We start from the raw sequence: 18,191 nt of genomic DNA on the forward strand, positions 1-18,191 counted from the left end.
GTGCAGGACTTGAAATTAGAGACGAGTACTTCCACGTGGTGAGTACTGTATGAGTCTCAATCTGTGTATGAGACGAAGGATAAAGAGGAGTACTCGTCCATGGCCGGCCGGAGTGGCCGAGCGGTTAAAGGCGCTACAGTCTGGAACCGCACGACCGCTACGGTCGCGGGTTCGAATCCTGCCTCGGGCATGGATGTGTGTGATGTCCTTAGGTTAGTTAGGTTTAAGTAGTTCTAAGTTCTAGGGGAATCTGGATGCGTTGAAGCAAGTATGTGATGCCGTGAAAGAAAAAGCCAATAATTTGGAGGTACGAATAAGTGCAATAGAGAGTGATATTACAGAACGTAGGGACGTGTTGCCGGATGAGCGAATCAAAGAGATTGTGGAGGACTTACTTGCAGATAAACAAGGGGCATTAGACAGCGTGGAAGCTCAAGTCACCCGGCAGGAAGTGGCGCTAAATAAACACACGGATGAAGTTGCGGAGGTAGTGGTCAGAATGAATACGATTAGCGCAGATGTAGGAAAGGTCAGTATAAGAGGTGAAACAGGCTCAGACAGTACGCAGCGAGAGGTTTATGCCGACCAGGAGGAGATACAATCACTATTACAGTTTAAAGAGGCACAATTAGAAATAAATAGGAAACATAGGGAAGAACTAGCACAGTTGCAATTAGCGTGCAGCAGCGAAGGTGAAACACCACCAGGCAGATTGCAGAGGGAGAGTGAGATAAATTCAAAAAACGAAAATAGGCAGAAAGAGGAAGACGAACTCAGAGAGTTAGAAGAACGGTTGTGTCGGATAAAACAGGTGGCAAACCCAACTGGTTATAGTCCAAGGTCGGAAAACATAAATGCGGAAGAAGAATGTAGGAGGCACTTTCCGGATCCAGATAACTACCAACATCCATGCCTGTGGCTGTCTCAATTTCAAGATTCATTACCTTCATCGCAGGGACTGCTACTCAAAATGAAGTCTGTGTGTAACCATTTGAGGGACGAAGCTAGAGCGAAAATGCAGGAAGTTATTAAAGACTGTAGTAGCTACAAGATATTTTGTGACAAGTTTTTAAATGAATTCTGGTCGAAAAGTAGGCAGGACCAGGTTAAGCAAAGCATATTGATGATGCCAAATTGTAACGAAGGTGGTGCAAGAGATCCAGTGGCGTGCTATCAGGAAATGCTGAGACGAAATAGGTATTTGGATGTGCCATACGAAACTGGGGAGCTCATTAGGATCTGTATGACGAAGTTGCCAGTGAGATTGCGCAGAGATATAGTGATAGCAGGCAGAGGCTTAGCCGATTCCGCGTCATTTCAGCACTTGTTACAGGAACTTGGTAATGAGAGCAACATTGTGAACGGAGACACGACTCATAGGTCAGACAGAGTCGAGGACAGGAACGGCAGAAACTATCAGAATGACAGGGGAGCATGGAATCAGAGGAATGACGGAAATGGAAGATGGCGAAGAAATATGGGGCAGAATTCATGGGGATATCGACCGGCAAACCTGGAAAATAGAAGATGGGACAGAGATGGAACAAGAAGGGAAAATGAAAATGATGGGCGAAGAGAGGATAGGCAGTCATTGGGTTCACGACAGGACAATCACTGTCACAATGACGGAGGGACAAGAAGGTGACTACATGGTAGACGGGTACAAACCAGGACTATTAATGATGTAAATATTAGGTATATCGATTACGGAAAACTAAGGGAGACTCTGTTAGAGGAGGTAGAAGATGTGGGGAGTGAAGTCCACCCAATAATTAGCGTAGAAATAAATAATATAATCGTACCTTGTGTCAACCACACAGGCAGTGTAATGAGTGTTTTGAGGGAAGATGTGTTTAAGTGTTGTAGTCTTACAAAACCATGGCCAACATTGCCATTGCAAAGGACAACAGTGAGAGGGGCAGTTACAGGAAAGGGAATTGAGGTGAAGTTACAAGCGCAGGTAGACTTTGTGTGCCAGGCGAAGAGGTTTGTGTCTTATCTAACTGTTGAAAGGATATTAGGCGTAAATTTTTTGAACCAATATAAAGCAGTCGTTAACATGAGAAATGGTTCGATGGAGTTGAAACGAGATTCGGAGGAAATTACACTAAGATTCGACGATTGCTTATGTGCTAAAGATAACGCACACTTAGCATTATGTCTCGCTGTAAAGTCCGGTAGACAGGCACAGAATAAGGGGTTCGAACAAGAGAAGGAGGAAATTCATAAATGTTTGGAGGATGAGATCAAGGAGAAAATATGGCATTTACGAGGGACCACGGTCTACGGCGAATTGCAGAAAATTTTATACGAGAACAGGAAGGTATTTAAACATGATGCGGGTACAATAAGAAATTTTGTGTATAGATTCAAAGTCAAGCCCCATAAACAGTTTAGGGCCCAAGTGTACCCGATACCTGTTGTGTACAAAGAAAGAGTAGAAGCTGAGATCGAAAGCATGCTACAACAAGGGATTATCGAACCAGCATCCAGTCCGTACAACAGCCCTTTAGTTTGTGTTGAAAAAAAGGATGGGTGAATTAGATTAGTTCTGGACGCAAGAAGGATTAATGAGATAACAGTGCCAGAGACAGATCGGCCACTCACACTTGACGAATTGCTACAAAAGTTCCATGGGATCAGAGTTCTCAGCTCAGTTGATTTGAGAATGAGTTTCTGGCAGGTGGAGTTAGATAGGGCGTGTAGAAAATACACTGCTTTCTTGTGCTACGGGAAATCGTATCAATTCCGGAAACTACCATTTGGGTTAAATGTATCACCCGCGGCATTTATCAGAGCGCTAAATACTGTCATTCCTAATGAAATAAGAGATAAGGTAACACAGAACGTGGATGATGTCCTGATAGCAGAAAGAAACTGGGAAGACCACAATAGAACGTTAAGATTATTGCTCGGTGCATTGGAGAGACATGGGAATTTGGGAAAGTCAGAATTTGGACGAAAAGAAATCGAGTTTCTAGGTCACATTGTGACACCAGAGGGAATAAGACCAAATCCAGACAAACTCGAAGCAATCAGAGATTTTCCGGTGCCAAGAACAAAACGTCAGCTACGGGGTTATTTAGGATTAATCAATTTTTACAGGAGGTTTATTAAGATTGGGGGTGCAGCGACAGCCAGACTATGTCAGCTGACTGGAAAGAAAACGGTATGGAATTGGGACCCTGTCGCGCAGGAAGAGTATGAGGCGTTAAAGAAGGTACTACTATCGGCACCTCTTCTCGGGCATCCAGACCTAGGGAAAGAGTTTTGTATGGCCACGGACAGTTCCCGTAGTGGACTTGGGGTAACATTGTTCCAAGAGCAAGAGCAAGGAGGAGAAGTAATACAACAACCTCTTGCATTTGCGAACCGAGTGCTTAGCAAAGCTGAGAGAAATTACACGGTAACTGAGCTTGAAGCTTTGGCAATAGTATGGGGTTTTAGTAAGTTTAAATACTATTTGTATGGGAGGCATACTAAAATCTATACTGACCACAAGTCACTACAGTTTCTGACGTCGGCCAAACTTAACCATAGACGACTCGCTAGGTGGGCACTCTATTTACAGGAGTTTCAGTTTACGGTCATGTATATTCCTGGGCCACAGAATATAGTGGCAGATGCGTTGTCAAGGAACCCAGTAGGTCATGGTCAATGCTTTGATAAGGAGGTAAACGAGAACAGATATGACATATTGTATATGCAGGGCGTGCCGTTCGAGAAATACATAGGGGCGGTACTCACAAATATCGCGAAAGAGCTGGATAAAGACGCGTCATGCAGAATGGTGAAGGACAGAGTTAGAGCGAACTTAGATGCCAATATAGCGCGCTTTTATACAATTCAGAACGGGGTCCTTTTCTACCTTAGAAATCCGAACACACAGGACTGGTTGTTGTGTATACCAAATGAAATAGTCAACAAGCTTATCTGGTACACGCACCTAAGTTACGGGCATTATGGGGCAGGGAAATGCTGTAAGAAGTTAAGGGAATCAGTTTATTTCATTAGTATGGAGAGGAGGATCAAGAACGTGCTTGGTAGTTGAAAATCGTGCCAGAAGGCAAAATTGTTAACTATCTCATGCAAAGCACCGCTTTTTCCGATAGTGCCAGGTAGATTGAGGGAATTCGGAGTAACAGATTTGTTTGGCCCGCTACCTAAGTCAGTGCAAGGATATAGATATGTTTTAGTAGCAGTGAAACTGGTGTCAAAGTATGTGACTTTTACCGCATTGAAACGTGCGACGGGAAGGACAGTAGCAGCAGCGATCGTTAAAAACTTTTTGCGAGAAGTAGGAACTGTAGAAAAGTTCATAGCTGACAATGGACCACAATATAGATCCAGACAACGGCTAACCACACTGAAGAGAAGAAGGATAAAACCGGTGTTCATATCCCGATACCATGCTGCAAGTAACTCCAGTGAAAGAGTGGTAAAAGAACTGGCAAAGTTGTGTAAGATCTATTGCCATAGGCAACATAGAAGTTGGAGTATTTTTCTCAAAGATTTTCAGGACATCCTCAATGAGCTACCACATGGAGCAACTGGTTTGTCACCAATTACGGTACTAAAGAATGAACCACCACCAGATCGAGTCAGGGAGCTGGTAGATTTTCCGCGATCAGGAAAGCAGAGGCACACAGAAATTGTCAAGGTTGCGATAGAGCATATTAAGAAAGCAGCTAAGGATAGGCAGGAGAAGCAGAAAGGAAAGATACGTAAGATCTAATTGGCGGTAGAAGACAAGGATCTAATTAAAACTCATCGATTATCAAAGAAGCACAGATTCCTAACTAGCAAATTCTTTACGGTGTATAGTGGACCATTCAGAGTGAGGCGGATTCTCCATGAAAATGCGGTACTTATTGAGACGATCAAAGGAAAACAATCTCGTGGGCTTCATCACATGTCTAACATCAAATTATGGAAAAGTTAAGGACAGATCGAAAGTAGGCAATATATGGTAGATGGTCAGTGTATTTATTTTTGGTGTGTAACGTTGTGCAGGGTCAAATCGAACATAAGATTTTTCAGGCGGGATGTCAGGCCGTATGACGGAATAGACTGGTCGAATGAGTCATGAACAGGAGTCGACAGAGTGGTGTATGTACGTATTTTTTGTCATATGAATAAGGATCAAGCAGAAACGACGTAATGATTAATGAGTGGATAAAGATGGTAGATAGAGAGAGAAGCGACGTGATAAATACACTCCTGGAAATGGAAAAAAGAACACATTGACACCGGTGTGTCAGACCCACCATACTTGCTACGAACACTGCGAGAGGGCTGTACAAGCAATGATCACACGCACGGCACAGCGGACACACCAGGAACCGCGGTGTTGGCCTTCGAATGGCGCTAGCTGCGCAGCATTTGTGCACCGCCGCCGTCAGTGTCAGCCAGTTTGCCGTGGCATACGGAGCTCCATCGCAGTCTTTAACACTGGTAGCATGCCGCGACAGCGTGGACGTGAACCGTATGTGCAGTTGACGGGCTTTGAGCGAGGGCGTATAGTGGGCATGCGGGAGGCCGGGTAGACGTACCGCCGAATTGCTCAACACGTGGGGCGTGAGGTCTCCACAGTACATCGATGTTGTCGCCAGTGGTCGGCGGAAGGTGCACGTGCCCGTCGACCTGGGACCGGACCGCAGCGACGCACGGATGCACGCCAAGACCGTAGGATCCTACGCAGTGCCGTAGGGGACCGCACCGCCACTTCCCAGCAAATTAGGGACACTGTTGCTCCTGGGGTATCGGCGAGGACCATTCGCAACCGTCTCCATGAAGCTGGGCTACGGTCCCGCACACCGTTAGGCCGTCTTCCGCTCACGCCCCAACATCGTGCAGCCCGCCTCCAGTGGTGTCGCGACAGGCGTGAATGGAGGGACGAATGGAGACGTGTCGTCTTCAGCGATGAGAGTCGCTTCTGCCTTGGTGCCAATGATGGTCGTATGCGTGTTTGGCGCCGTGCAGGTGAGCGCCACAATCAGGACTGCATACGACCGAGGCACACAGGGCCAACACCCGGCATCATGGTGTGGGGAGCGATCTCCTACACTGGCCGTACACCACTGGTGATCGTCGAGGGGACACTGAATAGTGCACGGTACATCCAAACCGTCATCGAACCCATCGTTTTACCATTCCTAGACCGGCAAGGGAACTTGCTGTTCCAACAGGACAATGCACGTCCGCATGTATCCCGTGCCACCCAACGTGCTCTAGAAGGTGTAAGTCAACTACCCTGGCCAGCAAGATCTCCGGATCTGTCCCCCATTGAGCATGTTTGGGACTGGATGAAGCGTCGTCTCACGCGGTCTGCACGTCCAGCACGAACGCTGGTCCAACTGAGGCGCCAGGTGGAAATGGCATGGCAAGCCGTTCCACAGGACTACATCCAGCATCTCTACGATCGTCTCCATGGGAGAATAGCAGCCTGCATTGCTGCGAAAGGTGGATATACACTGTACTAGTGCCGACATTGTGCATGCTCTGTTGCCTGTGTCTATGTGCCTGTGGTTCTGTCAGTCTGGTCATGTGATGTATCTGACCCCAGGAATGTGTCAATAAAGTTTCCCCTTCCTGGGAGAATGAATTCACGGTGTTCTTATTTCAATTTCCAGGAGTGTAGTAGTGGGTAAAGGTGATATTTAAGGAGAGAAGCGACGTGAAGCAGTGTGACTAATAAAGAGAGATTCGACGTGATGAAACAGTGGTAAATAAAGGTGAGTAGAATTGAATAATGTGGAGGTGTCCTAGATGTATGTTACAGAGAGGCCTGTGTATGCTGCAATCGAGATTGATGCGAATGGCGAAGGAACACCAGGAAATGATGGAGTAATGGACGGACGGAGAGCCGAAATACGAATGAAGAGATGAGGACAGCTGCACAACGTGAAGGGACATAAAGGGAGTATGAGTTCCAGATGGTGAACGTTGTGGAATACTGACGTAAGATGTAATATAAGTGTAAATCTAATTCTTACCATAACATTTGGAATATTAAAAAAAATAACTTTTGTTGTTGTTGTTGAAGCCTGATACCAGTGTAACTAATCAAAACGGTACCAAGAATGTGTACAGTTATTTTGCAGGATGAAAAATTTGTGTATTTTTGGTTCTTAGATGAAATGTCTCAATTCTAAAGTGATATTTCGCAGGATGAATAATCGGTAAAGTGAATGCAGAGGTAAGCCAATGGAGAGAGGTGCCAGAGTGAAAGGACGAATTCGGAGACTGGAAAGCTATCTTTGAAACAAGTTCATGTGTTACGTGATTGAGTATAAGGGAGCAAAGGTATGGTATGTTGTCGTGAGTGTGGTGGTGTTAAGGTTAGCTGACTCCTAGACCCATTCTGTTAGTGTATTAATGGATTGAATGAGAAGGAAAATGTGATGTCTGGTGAGTGAGAGTCGTAGAGTAGTGTGATCAATGCGCACAGTCCTGTAAAGGGGATGCTACCGATCCATAACTAAAACATTATTGTGCTTTATTATTTGATTTGGATGAACCTCGATGGCAGGTCAGGATCTGACATCATGCGGATGGTACATACATGTCCTAGAAATGTTGTTATACATAATAAAAAGGTAAAATATATAAGGAGATACTAATTTCAGTCTGTCACAAGCACAAAGGTGCATTGTATGTTGTAGATTTACAGTAATCAGTTTCTAAAACGCTTATTGTGTTAGGATGTTAAAGTAGTTTACTATTTAACATCATGTGGTAGGTAATTGTGAGCTATGTAGAGCATTTCTTATTTTTTTTGTTAAAACACTTTCAAGGGGTATTAATTTCAGTCTGTCACAAGCACAAAGTTGCGTTGTATATTGCAGTTTTAGAATCAACAGATTTTCACTGTGGTAGGATGTTAAATTAGTCTACTATTTGATATTGTAATTGTGAGCTGTATGGATTGTTTCTTATTCCTTTTTTGTTTTTTTTTTGACACTTTCATATTTTGTATGAGGGACAACAGGTAAAATCAATAGCACAAGTGTGGGCTGTATATAGAAAAGAGATAAATGTTGATGTTGTATATGTAGAAAACTAGGGTGTATGATTTTATGTTTTTTAGAACAAAGATTCTTTTATTACCAATGTATCTCATAGATGATACATGTAATCAATGTGTATTTAAATACTGGAAGAATGTCCTTTTGTCTGTAATGTTGCGAGATGCACGGAAGGGTCTGACTGACTGGGTGTCGTAGCGCTGAGGTGCTACGCAGAACGCGCCCATACCGCTAGCCGAAGGCCAAATTGACGTCGGCATGGGAGAGGCGACAGAGCTGCGGCGCTCCCCACTCCACTGTCGGTCGGGGTACACTCCATGCGCCCGCTACAACAGGTCAACGGCCTGGGGCGACACGCACCTACCACTGGCTGCCATTCATAAGTTCTGCAACCCTTACGAATGGGGACAGTATCCCGCAGAGGCAACAGCGAGTGGTTTTTCCTGCTTAACGGCTCACGCGGCGGCGCGGCGGCAGAATGAACGATGCGCGGCAGAGTCCGGCAACTATTAACTAGTACTGGACTGTGGAGCCGTGAAACAAGATGACTGCTCGTATGTCTCCATAAGGTGAAAAGTGAAGGACTGGTGTTTTCATGTGGTGGAAAAGATTTTGTCTTTAGCAGACAGGACGATTGTTTTGTTTTGTCTTGACCACTGAACGGTGGGATCCATAAACTTTTGGCAGTGACTTGTTATGTGTGCTTTGTAAATTGCATGTGGGACGCTTGTTGTACTTAAAGAGGACAGTTGTTGTATGGTGACTAATTATTGTCTGAACGGAAGACACTAAAGTGGGACATTGACATTTGCATTTGTAGTAGGAGACATTTATTTAATTGGTGTGGGAATAAGTGCTGTTTGTTGGAATTTACGACTTTTAATTACACCATGAACTGAAACGACAGAACTGTGGGTAATAGTAGTTGTAGGGCCATTTCTGGAAGACCAGATTCGTGTGGATGGTACTCTGAGAGTGACTATGACATTTGTGTTTGATGTGTTCAAAATGCCGATTGGAGTGACTTAAAGACTTTCGTCCGGGTAACCACGGGAGAGATTTGACACCGAGACAGTGTTTCTAGGAAAACTATCAGCAACTTTTTGACCCCAAGAAAATCACAGAATGAAATGATTCTGTGTGACTCGCAAGATAGGGAATAACGTATTTGTACTTGTAATTGTGTAAATTTTTTATATGTTTCATTCCTGAAGGGACAGTAAGTGTAATTGAATTTCATTAACATTTGTGTTTAGAATAGTTAGTTAGTGTTTTTTGTTTGTTTGTTTGTTCTGGGTTATCAAGTTCACGTAGCATGTTTATTAGAATATTTGGTACAATGGTGCTTTAATTATTAGCCAGTGGCGTAATAGTAATGTAGCGGCTCTTGTTGCATTGGTCAGTAAGGTTGTCACAGGGGACAAGAGTTTGCATTGCACAAGAAATATCGGAATTAACTGATGCATTTTGATGTCGTGGACTGTAATAATCTTGTTGGTTTGTTGACTGAAGCCACTTATTTTCATTATCACAGTGGTGATATTTCACGCTGAAGTGTAACGAAGGCTAGTCGAAATGCGAGTTCTTGTCATCTAAATATGTAACAACAGAGAAATGAGCAGTAGAGTAAAATACGAGAGTTACTGGTGGATTCAAGCACTTATTGCTAACTATTTAATCCGTTGAATTGATCAAAGTTGATGGACTGACTAGCTCAGCAGTAGGTATTTGTACTGGTGGACAAGGATAAGGTTAAACTCACAGTCGGGTAGTGGTGGCAATTGCTTAAGTGATGATAGTTAATGAGGTATGACATGATGTCTTAGACAGACGGTACAACATACTTCATTATTCTTCTCAGAACAACATATTTTTTTGTAAAAATAACTCAATTTCAATTAAAACAGCGAAGCCGGATACCAGTGTGGGAAAGAATGACAGTTTATTTATTTAATTGATCACATGTGCACTCCCACAAAATAAATCCCTACATCCAGTTTGGTGAGATCTGTGAAATGAACCGCAGATAGTGAATGTGAATATACGATCATCTTTGAGACGATCCTTTGGCCACCTTTGGTGGAGCCAAAGAGACGAAACTTACCGGAGCTTTGAGCGCCTGAAATGTGGCTGACCAATACAGTAGCATGGTCTTCCCCCACCTCGACAGAGTTGCGAGCTGACCTGAAGAACGGCCATGTTTCAGCACTCTGCCGCTGGATCTAGTGTTGGTAAGACCTGTCTTAGGCGTGCTCCGTAAGGACAAAAGAGTGGAGACATGGTATGCATGTGAAATACTTAAGAGTAGTTTAGAATAATAATTTCTCTATTTCAGGAACTTTTGTGGGGAGAATTAAATGTCAGGCAGGTAATATTAATGGGATCATAGTAATCTTCGGAAGTGACCAACGGTCACAATGAAACAACGTGTAGCAATAAGTTGAAATACTTCCGAGTGCTTAAGTTAAGCTGAATTACTAGCGTGTGAGTCTCAATCTGTGTATGAGACGAAGGATAAAGAGGAGTACTCGTCCATGGTATCAGTTGAGGACTCGCGTGTGTGATGAATATGTTCTTAATATTACTTTGCGTGTTATGTTTCCGTGTGACGCTTGATTCAAACTACAATACTCTGAGAGAGAAGCAAGGTGAGTTAGCCGTCTATCCAGCAACGCCGCTTGGCTTGCATTGCACAGGAAGACGTGCATATATCGTCCAGAGATCGTAGTAGGAAAGAAAAGTTACGAAGTGAGGCAGTGTCGCGTGAAACTGGGATGAATACTAATTGAAGTGGGAAAGCTGTAAGTGATGTGATTATAATGTTGTGACTATTCCTTATGTTGTATTCCATGTTGCAGTGTGGTGTATGTCATGTAATTTAAGTATGTGTGGTTCGCATGGAAGAGTAGCAAGGTAGTTTCAGAGGTAGTGGGTTATGCATGTTCCTTTTGTACCGCTCGGTCTGGAGGAAAGTTTCGTGATGATGATTGTGAGAGTCGAAGTATGAGAAATAATAAAAGATCCACCATCCTATCCATAAAGTGCACTGTAGCGCCAAATAATTACGAGACCATAAGGTAGAGAATCACCAATGTAAAGCCATGCCCACTGGGCGGAGTTTGTCATGTGTTATTGTTGTAGGTTATAGAATTTGTGTCTTTAGGTTATAGAATTTATCGGAATAAATAAGATAGGGGAAAGAAAAAGATTGGTGGCCTTTCCTTCGAATTGTATGTTGTCATGATATCCAGAATTTATTATGTGTGCGCCATTCATATTAAGTGCGATGTCCACGTGTTGATAAAAGCCGTTAAATAAGAAAGAAAATGTGGTATTGCCAGTGTGTAGTGAACAGTCAGAGTTCTGTAAATTACTGAGAGTCAGATGTGCGTTTCCGTTGCATAATATTCATACAGGAGGATAATTTGTAACTTAATTGTGAGTACGAGAGTTCATGTTACTCGATAAATAAGAATGAATCCATTCGCTTGGCAGACCACTCATCTTGCAGGCCTGACTGCTTGATGCCACAGTATGAGCAAGGCATGCGGGTGCCTCTCAACTTTTACCCTTCTGTACTGAAACTTGTATTTCCTAGCTTTCCGATTTCGTAAGTCCCTTCAGTTATGTCTAAAATACAACGAGACGCTTTTATTTGGAACGCTATAGTATGAACTCAGATGAGCAAAACTGCAAGCCATAAATATTTAACTGATGATAATTTTAAGAGAGGGGTATAGTTAGTAGCGTTACAGGAACACAAGCAAATGTGAGTCTCATACTTAACTACTACTGTAGTAATATAAATCGCGATTTTTCTGAATGGAAACAAACTTCAGGAAAACATTCTGAGAGGATAAGGAGCAAGAAAGTTCAATGGCAACACGGCTGGAGATGCATTCAAAGTCAAGTACATCCACTTCAGGATAGTAGTGAAAGATGTTTGACAGTAACCCAGATACCAGCAACAGGCGGGTGTTTCGCCAGCGTGGGTTTACCGGACTATCCGCGGAACATTCTCCACGAATGCTGCCGCTATCCGCATCACTTACAACGCGTACAGGCTTTATTAATTGCGGACTTGGCTCCGTAGCTGGATAGTCGCTTAGGCCACCACGATGCTGGCGTTTCTGTCATTCATTCTATGCACATGTGAGGCTACCTTCACCAGGGGCGCTTTCGTCAACCTTTACAACACGCACACGTTGGCTACGGAGAACCCCCACGGTGTAGAGCAGCGTACTGTCAGGGTCTTTAGGAGGCGGCTCTCTTGTGAGGCCAGTAATACTTTCACAATGGCCCACAGGCGAGTCATCTCTGCACTTACTGCTTCTCCCACTGAAAGACGTGCCTTTGGCGTGACGAAGGACACTGTGGCTTTGACATGATTGTTGTTCCAGCTCGCTTTCGCATTTCCATGTGGATGCATCTCCACAACATCCGCCCTGGCCGATGGGGGACCCAGGATGTCTGCCACGAACCGCTGTGCCACTAGGGTTTCCTCAGTCACCACCAGCCATCACCTGATGTCATACCCGATGGCTCCCCACACAATTACGGTAGAGGTCATAACACCGTTGCGCGCTTCTAAAAAGCATTGAAAGAATGGGACCTCTCCCCAGGGCTCCATTGTATTCGCCGAAGACGATCGTGCGGTGTACTGTAGAACAGCGCCTTCCGCTCACAGCACCACTCACAACGCAGCCCTCAGGGTAGTGCTGTTAAGAGCAGCCTACGAATGGGACGACATCATTTAGTCCGGCTGCTGCTAGCCTCTGACCAGTAGTACTTTGTGACACAGCACGTTGTTGCAAACGGGTCCGTTACCTGTCCTCGGACGGTAGGGCCAGATGTGAAACGGATCTAAACTCAGTGATCTCCCCTCATGGGGCTCATATGTGGTCTACTCTAACCTTGACAACGAGTGGGGCTACCCTTACGATCCCAGGCAGTCCAGCATCAGGCCACTCGCCGCCAAATGCCCCACAAATCACTATGTTACAGCACTCGACTAGCTGCCAAAGTGGTGATCGAGAATGAGGGCCCTTGCGGACTGTGTCAGGTAACCATAAAGCTGTGTCAGGCGAGTGTGCAGCATCTGCGTATCCTTCACTGTGATCACTCAGCATCTCAAGCTGTTCTCGTCCCCTGTACATCGTACCAACACTAATTCACTTTCTATATCTACATCTACATTTATACTCCGGAAGTCACCCAACGGTGTGTGGCGGAGGGCGCTTTACGTGCCACTGTCATTACCTCCCTTTCCTGTTCCAGTCGCGTATGGTTCGCGGGAAGAACGACTGCCGGAAAGCCTCCGTGTGCGCTCGACTCTCTCTAATTTTACATTCGTGATCTCCTCGGGAGGTATAAGTAGGGGGAAGTAATATATTTGATACCTCATCCAGAAACGCACCCTCTCGAAACATGGACAGCAAGCTACACCGCGATGCAGAGGGCCTCTCTTGCAGAGTCTGCCAGCTGAGTTTGCTAAACATCTCTGTAACGCTATCATGTTTACCAAATAACCCTGTGACGAAACGCGCCGCTCTTCTTTGGATCTCTATCTCCACTGTCATCCCGACATGGTATGGATTCCACGCTGATGAGCAATACTCAAGTATAGGTCGAACGAGTGTTTTGTAAGCCACCTCCTTTGTTGATGGACTATATCTTCTAAGGACTCTCCCAGTGAATCTCAACCTGGCACCCGCCTTACCAACAATTAATTTTATATGATCATTCCACTTCAGATCGTTCCGTACGCATACTCCCAGATATTTTACATAAGTAACTGCTACCAGTGTTTGTGCAGCTATCATATAATCATAAATAAAGGATCCTTCTTTCTATGTATTCGCAATACATTACATTTGTCTATGTTAAGGGTCAGTTCCCACTCCCTGCACCAAGTGCCTATCCGCTGCAGATCTTCCTGCATTTCGCTGCAATTTTGTAATGTTGCAACTTCTCTGTCTACTACAGCATCATCCGCGAAAAGCCGCATGGAACTCCCGACACAATCCCCCAGGTCATTTATATATATTGTGAAAAACAATGGTCCCATAACACTCCCCTGTGGCACACCAGAGGTTACTTCAACGTCTGTAGACGTCTCTCCATTGAGAACAACATGCTGTGTTCTGTTTGCTAAAAGCTCTTCAATCCAGCCACACAGCTGGTCTGATATTCCATAGGCTCTTACTTTGTTTATCAGGCGACAGTGCGAAACTGTATGGAACGCCTTCCGGAAGTAAAGGAATATGGCATCTACCTGGGAGCCTGTATCTAATACTTTCTGGGTCTCTTGAACAAATAAAGCGCGTCGGGTCTCACACGGTCGCTGTTTCCGGAATCCATGCTGATTCCTACAGAGTAGTTTCTGGGTTTCCAGAAATGACATGATACGCAAACAAAAAACATGTTCTAAAATTCTACAACAAATTGATATCAGAGATAGACCTATAGTTTTGCGCATCTGCTCGACGGCCCTTCTTGCAAACTGGAACTACCTGTGCTGTTTTCCAATCATTTGGAACCTTCCGTTCCTCTAGAGACTTGCGGTACACGGCTGTTAGAAGGGGGGCACGTTCTTTCGCGTACTCTGTGAAGAATCGAAATTGTATCCCATCATATCCAGTGGACTTTCCTCTCTTGAGTGATTTCAGTTGCTTTTCTATTCCTTGGACACTTATTTCGATGTCAGCCATTTTTTCGTTCGTGGGAGGATTTAGAGAAGGAACTGCAGTGCGGTCTTTTCTGTGAAACAGCTTTGGAAAAAGGTGTTTAGTATTTCAGCTTAACGCGTGTCATCCTCTGTTTCAATGCCACTATCATCCCGGAGTGTCTGGATATGCTGTTTCGATCCATTTGCTAATTTAACGTAAGACCAGAACTTCCTATTTTACTTTAGAATTCACTTTGGTAGCCGTTCTACCAGTCACAAGCAATTGCAACCCTTATCATTTACATAACCGCCAATAGTGTGTACGTGTGTGGGTTTACACGGACATCCGACCATGTCTTGTGGGTGCCTACCTTAGTTTGATTCATAAAACATATGGTAACTGCAATGTACGGCCTGTCTGATGCCATAGTAATGAAGTCTCAAGTGACCAGAATAAAAGAAACATCCTGAACTAAAGGAGAGAAATTCTGTGGCAGTTTTGGGGAGTGTTGAGTCTCAGTTAGATCGGAGATTCTGATTTTTCTACGTCCTCAGATATAATAAAAGTGTATGTACGTATGTATGTATGTTACATATGTCCTCCTAACCACTGCATCGATTTCAAGCAAACTTGGTGCACTTATCATTTACTATATGGAATAAGCTATTACAGGGGTAAGACCGACCGACCCTCTTTTCAAACGGATGCCATGGGGATTAAAATGGTGCGTACCTCATGACGCGCAAATAGCCAAACTATATTCATACAGTATTTGAGAATTAGAGAAGTAGTGACCTGCAACCAACTATACACGTAATCTGAAAATTTAAGGAGACTTTTCTGCCCTACGTCTCCAACAAAATGATGGAAACAAGCTTATTACTTAAAAAATTACGCTGTTCATGTAGTAAAACTGCAGATCAGGGATGGCCTTTATTACTTATTTAGCAGTAACTCTGTTTGCAACATAATTTGCTTACAGTGATCGCATATACCACTAAATTTACATGCAAAATTTCATCATTTGCGGCACATAATTCAGACATCACATACTCTGGTTCATCGTCAATGTGACACAGAATCTCAATTGCAAACACTCTGGACTGTCATCCTCTTGAAGCCCATGGAGAAAATGCGCCTTGTGGGCGTGAAGCTTCATTCTCTTTGTAGCACCGTGCACACTGCAACTGTTGAGACACTTAACTGATAAATTTGGTTGGGCTAGAGATGACCGCCTGTTGCAGCTGTTACCTTACTGCGTCACTCGTGTTCAGACACTCAGAACTCGTTCTCTTCATTACACTTGCGAATTCCTTGAATTGCCTGTACAATGCTCTGATTGTCAGACATGGTGATGGTGTGCTCCATTAACGTGCACAGAAGTTCCGCTGGGCCTGTCAGATTTGGTCTGTCTCAAGCCTTCCAGACGCTGTGTCATTTTCGGTGGGTGGCCATTTTAGTCAATGGCTAACCTCTAAATAAAGCAAAGAAGAAAATACTTCAGATGTGTGTGAGTATTGTACCACAAACTGAACCTTTCTATTTATCCCCATTTCTGATATATACAAGATCAGAGCTGAAAAGATCACTTTTTATTTTACTGTAGAAGGACAAGAAGGGCTAGCAACATTACAAGTAAACAAAGGAGAGGAAGGAGGTAAGAATATTGCATTCATAAAGACATATATTACTGTAGATTTACATCTGTAACATAATAACGTGGTAAGTAAAGAAAGCTGCTGATACAAACACACACACATACACACACACACACACACACACACACACACACACACACTCACAGTGATGAGAAAATCGTTATGACCACCAGCTGAATAGCATGTCGATCAACGTTTGGAACGTAATGCAGCAGCGATTCCACCTGGCATGGATTCGACAAGTCCTCAGTAGGTTTCCGCATGTATGCCCCATATGTCTATACTAAGGTCACATAATTATCGGAAATTTCTGTTTAGTGGTTTGTGTGTTCCATTGGGTTCATATCAAGCGAATTTGCTGAACAAGACATCAACTTAAGTTCAGTATGACGTTACTCAAACAGTTGTACCACAATTATGGCTCTGTGCGTGAACAGTATCCTGCTGGAAGATTCCATTGCCATCATTGACAACAAGCAAGAATAGATGCCTGCTAGTTCATAAAAATGTTCAGGTAGTCCACAACCTATGTTTACAACTACAGGTCCCATGGGAGTACATGATATCACTGTGCCATCAGCTTGATTCTGTTGTGTGGCTTACGAATTGAAGAGCTCAGTCGCCTGGAATGCAGTGTATTCAGACACGATCATCGATCTGGTGTAACAAGAAACGTCATTCATATTGACTAGTAGACACTTTTCCATTGATCCAGAGTGACATCTCGATGATCCCATGTCAAGAGCACTAGCATCCACAGTCCACTTCCTGACGCCTAGTTCCCTGTGAGTTGCGGCGAGAACTGCACTCTGGACTTTTCCTCAACGGTAGATCAGTAGTTGATGTAGATTCATCTGTATACTTTATTAAACATTATGCTTTGCACAATTTCCTAAACTTTCCTTATGGAACTGTGTGGATAATGCATGGTGACACTGATTGAAACCTTGTGAAACTATACGGGGTGGTCCATTGTTGTGACCAGACCAAATATCTCACGAAATAAGCATTAAAAGAAAAAAATACAAACTCGTCTAGCTTGAAGGGGGAAACCAGATGGAGCTACGGTTGGCCCGCTAGATGGCGCTGCCATAGGTCAAACGGATATCAACTGCGTTTTTTAAAAATAGGAACCCCCATTTTTATGACATATTCTTGTAGTACGTAAATAAATATGAATGTTTTAGGTGGACCACTTTTTTCGCTTTGTGATAGATGGCGCTGTGACAGTCACAAACGTATAAGTACGTGGTGTCACGTAACATTCCACCAGTGCGGACGGTATCTGCTTCGTGATACATTACCCGTGTTAAAATTGACCGATTACCAATTACGGAAAAGGTCGATATCGTTTTAATGCATGGATACTGTGATCAAAATGCCCAACGGACGTGTGCTATGTATGCTGCTCGGTAACTTGGACGACATCATCCAAGTGTCTGGACGGTTCGCCGGATAGTTACGTTATTTAAGGAAACAGGAAGTGTTCAGCCACATGTGAAACGTCAACCACGACCTGCAACAAATGATGATGCCAAGTAGGTGTTTTAGCGTCTGCCGCGGCTAATCCGCACATCAGTAGCAGACAAATTGCGCGAGAATTGGGGACTCTCAAAAACGTCGATGTTGAGAATGCTATATCAACATCGACTGCATCTGTACCACATTTCTATCCACCAGAAATTGCATATCGACGACTTTGAACGTGGTGTACAGTTCTACCACTGGGCACAAGAGAAATTACGGGACGATAACAGATTTTTTGCACGCGTTCTATTTAGTGACGAAGCGTCATTCGCCAACAGCGATAACGTAATCCGTCATAATATGCACTATTG

This window comes from Schistocerca serialis, chromosome 9 (genome assembly GCF_023864345.2).
Source record: "Schistocerca serialis cubense isolate TAMUIC-IGC-003099 chromosome 9, iqSchSeri2.2, whole genome shotgun sequence".
Taxonomy (NCBI): Eukaryota; Metazoa; Arthropoda; class Insecta; order Orthoptera; family Acrididae; genus Schistocerca; species Schistocerca serialis.